Here is a 6,000-nt window from a genome sequence, read left to right as displayed (position 1 = left end):
GGAGTTGTAGCTGTCATGCAGCTGTTACAAGAGGCACTATAGACAGCTGCAATCCACAGGGCCCTGGGCTGGAACCTGGAGTAAAAGGTGGGCCCGGGTTCCCCCCAAACCTCCCAACTCCTGATCAGACACAAGAGGAGTTGACCTAGACTGTGGGGAAGATCACTGAGATGAGCAAATCTGCCAATAAGTGCAGGACCCACAAAGGTAGAGGAGGAACTTTGTCACAGCACGCACAATCAACTTCATTAATTCGGGGGCTCAAGGTCGAATTAGATAAAGTCGATTTAATTTTGTAGTGTAGACAAGCCCTGAAAAAGACAGGGGATGTTGTTTATTCAAAGAAGAATGTGTAGATTTAGATAAAGTAAAAGTAGCTTTTCCAGAGATGACTTGCATTGACTGAACATTTAGTGAGGCCAAAGTCGGTTTAATAATCCATAGCTGTTACTCAGCAGGAGAAACTGGAAACTGGAAACTGCTGGCACAAAGAACCCAACATGGCTACCCAATGTGTAGCACTCCAGAGCCCCTCCTGCTCCAGCAGAAGAGAGTCAATCAGCTGGCCCATCATGACTTCTTTGCCCAATGGCAGCAGGAATGAGGTGGACAGGTGCCAATGTCCAGACATGGAGCGAAATAGCCCACCCCTTTCTCATACACTTCCCTATGGCAGAGGCAAAGTGAAGAATGGTGGCAGGGAAAGGAATGAAAAAGAAGCCACACCTTCCCCCTCTCTCATACCTCACACACACACAGTAGACCAGTGAGATTGAGAGCAGGTGTAGCCCTGCCTTAACTGCTCCTCGCTGAGATCTCTCTGCTCCTCCCGGGGATGGAGGGGAGGTCTCAAGTACTCCTGGTCCCACTCACTCCAGCCAGCAGAGTGAGCCCTTACTATCTAATGGACAATTTATTCAGCTCTGCTTACAGTTCGACTTTATTACGGCCCTGATTCAACAAAGTATTTAAGTATGTGTAATGGGGCTTCTCATGTGTTTAAAGTTAAGCATGTGTTTCAGTTCCTTGCTGTACTGGGGCCATAGTAAACAGGAATGTGTCTGGAGTTACTGTTTCTGCTGGCATATTGTTTCAATTGTTCCTTCAAGAATGAGGGGAGAAAATAGCAAGTGTTCCCCTGTTGGATGAGTGACAGATCTACTCTGTCAGGAGGGATTGTCTGAGGTCTCAAAACCAGGGACATCCTGTTAATTTTTCTAGACCCTGTGCAAAATATGTAATGCCCTGTTTTTCAAGTATCACATATTGTATCTGTGCTCCCTGGAAATATTTCAGACAGACACGCAACATTCCAAGCTGGTTGCTACAGAATGCTCTTCATCCTAGCAAAATGAAGAATGATGGCAGCTCTTTCTTTGCAGTAAAATTAATGTCCCCCCAACACAGAACATGCAGGAAGACTGACACAAAGATCAAATCACAAAGTGAATGCAAACACAATGAGACTCTTGCATGAGGAGGGAGAGTAGAATTAGGTTGATATTTAGCTACTTTTTCAAATGGGCTTCACCCTGACCTCCAGATCTGAGCTTGTGATTTTACATGCATATGTACTTTTTCACATTCGTTTTTTATGCTTACACTGTCAGTCCAATTTTAGAGCCTGCTCTTGGAAATGTAACCCCTTGAGCACAAAGCATGCAGTACACAGAATACAAAATGGAAAGTTAGGTTTATATGTAGGTTAACTTTTAATATCCTTACCAGGCATCATTTGTCATTACCATACATTGAAAATCAATATTGTTAAGACTGAAAACAATTCAGCGATGTATCACACATTTTGCCTAATTAAAAAATGATCATGCAAAGAAGATTACTTACAGTGCATGAACACCAAATGTTCAAAATATGCCATGTAAGCAGGATTTAGAAAAAAGACCCTGTTATTAATAAGTGCAGCTATCACACACTTCATGAACCATGCAGGTTTTGGACAAACTTAGTAATGGGAAAATCTTATGTGGAATCTCTACAGAAGTCCGTCCTATGCATTCAGACACCCTTTTTCCTTGGGAAAGAAAGACAGACCTCATGTTTGTATTTATTTTATTTCTAATAAAATGCTGTCACACTTAAATTTATGCATATTATACAGATTGCAGCACTAAGTTAGGTATAATATGTTATAATGAGACAAATAATGACAAACAACAGGAAAACACAGAGGATAGCGTCAAACTGCATCATCTTTACTCATTTCAACTCAAGTAAAAATTACATTGACTTCAAGATATTGTGGGAAAAAATCCTGAGAGCCTTAATAAGGGCTGTCTTGTTGTTTTGTTAGGAGTCCTAAGCAAAGGGCTGCACATTTTTGTGCTGCCCCCGGAGCAGATAGAGAGGCAAACTGTGATCACCCTGTTTTCTCCTTTGTGGGGAGTGGGGAAGAGCCCCTTTCTAGGTCTATGCTTGGTACAGCATACTTCCCTGGTAAGCTAGTGCAGCTGGTGGACCTGTTGCATGCGGGGAGGGGAACAGAGTCCATTCCCCACTCCATCACTCCCAATGCCTGCCAACATGTGCAGAAGGGAATGTAGAGGCCTACCAAAGGCTACTCCTCCTGCACTTGAACCTGTGGTGGATAGGGAGCCCAGGTATACCATATACTTTAATAGGCAGCAGGTTTAAAACAAACAAAAGGAAGTATTTCTTCACACAAGGCACAGTCAACGTGTGGAACTCTTTGCCAGACAATAATGTGAAGGCCAAGGCTATAACAGGGTTCATAAAGGAACTAGATAAAATCAAGAAGGATAGGTGCATCAGTGGCTATTAGCCAGGATGGCCAGGGAAGCAACCCCATGCTCTGAAATGTCCTTAGCCATTGTTTGCCAGAAATTGGAATTGGCAAAAGGGGATGGATCACTTGATGATTGCCTGTTCTGTTCATCCCTCCTGGGGTACCTGGCATTGGTCACTGTTAGAAGACAGGATACTGGGCTAGATGGACATTGGTCTGAGACAGTATGGCTGTTCTTATGCTCCTCCTTTTCCCTGTGTCACTTGTGGCTGCCTCAGTTTCTGCATTAGTAGAATGGTGACGATGATTTCTTTCCGGTTCATGGATTAAAAGTCTTCTATATCTTGGGTTTTCAGGACCACTTGGGCTTGTTGCTTATGTTAAGCTGTGATCTAGGGGGACCCACACCCTCAAAAAGAGATGCAGCAGGACCAGGAGGTGCTTGTGAATCCTGAAGACTAGAGACTGTTGAAAAATGTAGATGTTTTTACAAAAAATCTATATAACAAATTTGTCTCTGTTTTTTTTTTTAATGAAAAACTTCAAAATTTGGAATTTTCAACCAGATCTACTGAAGACTCATGCTCCAAGGCCCTGAAGCAATTAGAACTGAGGGCCCTGCCAGTGCAGAAGACCTGTGCTAGTAATTGGACTAGATCTCACAGAACAAACTATGTAATCTCATCTGGGCAGAATTCGGGAAGGAAAACGAGAGAGAAAACACGGGAAAGAAGATGAATGACAAGACATTAGGGTTCTAGGGAAGGATGGAAGATGGGAGAAAAGAGTGCGGCCTGGATCTTCTGCAGCATGCAGTGTCTGCTGCATGAAGCAGTGTGTGAAAGGTCATCAGGGAGCTTGTTTGTAGCTACCTAATCCTCAGGCTGGCTTTACACCAGTCCTGACTGAATTTAGCGTTCCCGTCACTATCATAGGTGAACCTGCAATTCCATTTCAGATGAACAGAAGGATCGAGTCTAGAGCATGCTCTGTGTGGGTGAGATTTTCACCCCATTCCAGCCTTTACACACTAGGCTGTAAAAGCCCCATAACTGAACAGGGGAGAATTCCCCTGGTACAGGAATTGAGATAGAGGGCTACAGGCTGTATTCTAAGAACCTCCATGGAAATGCAAACCTGGTGATAGGAAGCATGCCAGAGGGCTGGGGGAAGGTTGTTGGGAGTAAGAGGGTGTTGGGGCCCCAGCATATGTTCTGTAGATATTCTCTCCTCCTAGATATTCCCTGAGTTGTCTACATTAACCTGGAGACTGCTCCGGCCCCCAGATCAACCTACAGTAAGCCCTTAGCCCTAAGTCCTGCTGAGTTAAGACTTCTGTGCTGTGCCTCTCACTGCAGTAAAACACCCACAATTGGCCCATGTTAGCTGATTTGGGCTTGTGGGGCCAGGGCTGTGGGACTATAAAGTTGCAGTGTAGACATTCAGGCTCAGGCTGGAGGCTGGGCTCTGAAACACGTCCCTCTTGCAGTGTCTCAGAACCCAGGCTCCAGGCCAAGCCTGAACATCTCCACTGCAATTGTATAGCGCCACAGCCCAAGCCCCACAAGCCCGAGTCTGCTGACGAGGGCCAGCTGAGGGTGTTTTATTGCAGTGTAGACATGCCATTAGAGGTGCAGGCTGCAGCACCAAAACTGGTTTTACTCTGAAACATTTATTTGACTCTTTTCACATTTGACAGCTAACACGTGAATCAGTGAATTGGATTGTTTTGCCCACTTCAGATGGAATCTGGCAACTCCCTAGTCCTTAAATGTAATCGTTGATAAATGAAAATTGGGCGATTTTATTAACCATCCTCACATAGCTTTGATGAGCAGCATGAAAAGTGGCAATTTCAGAACAAGCTGAGAGCATGCAATGCATCCCTCTCTGTACTGTATATAGGATGACACATTCTTGCTTCACAGCATTGTGTTTCAAGACAAACATGTCAGAAGTGTGAATAAGCACTGCAAGACCCAGCCCTTTCTGAACTTCATGGCAATCTAAAAAGTCTCTTACATTCAGCTTACTCCATCCGCCAGATTTATGTCTGATGTCATGTACTTCAGGATACAATTAAAGCGTCTTTTTATTATGAAAGTGAAAAACAAAGCGATTGCAGCTCAGAGCTAACTGGAGGTATGCTATAATGATGCGGGAACTGGCAATATCAAGTGTGCTTTCTCTCCTATGAGGCTCACACTTTGGAAGCTATAAAATCTGGCTGGTGTAACAGAAGTGTTTGTAATTAGAGTTAATGGAGTTAACTGAGACCACAGGAGGAGGAGAGTAGCTTTGATCCCAGGTGGCCCCATAAGAAGAAAGCTCACAGTGAGAGAACACTCCAAATTGGAAAATATTAGAGGCATTTTCTGTAAATCCAAGAAATCACTGATGGAAAAGAAAAGACCTAAGAATATAATTTACAAGATGAGCTAATTTAGTTTTCCTTCTACATGCTTTCAACACTTCTCTTCCAAATCATAACACTCAAAATAAAGATGTATTTTTGACTAAAATATTAGTCATTATTTTTATAATATCCCTTTGTCAGGAAAGCAAAAGAGATGAACACCATCTCTACTAGATGCAATATGACAAATTGATATCGGAACATAGTCAAATTAATTCTTAATAATTGTATAATAATCTTGGCATACAGTCTATTTCCACATTGTTCTTGCTTGCAGTTTTGTGAATTTTGTGTTATTCTGAACGACTTTGTTGTCATGTCACATTATTGATTGGCTACTTTTAGAATATCTGGGGAAAATATCATATTTGACAGGTGTCATATTGGAATTTCAGCTCATTTAAAAATATTTAGAGTGAGTCTGTCTATGGTGTGATCATTCTTTTTGTGACAGGTTTTTGGCTCATCAACCAGGGGATTTAAAATTACTCAGTATTTAAAGCAATTGTGCTACATCAATAAACTCAGTGATAATTTCAGTTCAAATAGATGGGCATAATGCATTGCAGGATACATTTTTCACAAAAATATATATATAAAGAGAGAGAGAGAGAGAGATGCAAACCACATGTGGTGTGGCTTTGCTGTGGTTCGTCTCTCAGCGGGGCTGTGGGGTATCCCACCGCCTCGCTCTAGTCCACTGTCTGTCAGCTCTGCGGTTGGGAGGGGAATAACGCATACTCTGTTAGGGGCTCAGGCTCTTGGAGCAGGGGCTAAGTCAATAGTCAAATGGCGGCCTAGGCCTTAGGTCAGGGCGGGG

Source organism: Chelonoidis abingdonii, chromosome 3 (genome assembly GCF_003597395.2).
Source record: "Chelonoidis abingdonii isolate Lonesome George chromosome 3, CheloAbing_2.0, whole genome shotgun sequence".
Lineage (NCBI taxonomy): Eukaryota > Metazoa > Chordata > Testudines > Testudinidae > Chelonoidis > Chelonoidis abingdonii.
This window is presented reverse-complemented; position numbering follows the sequence as displayed.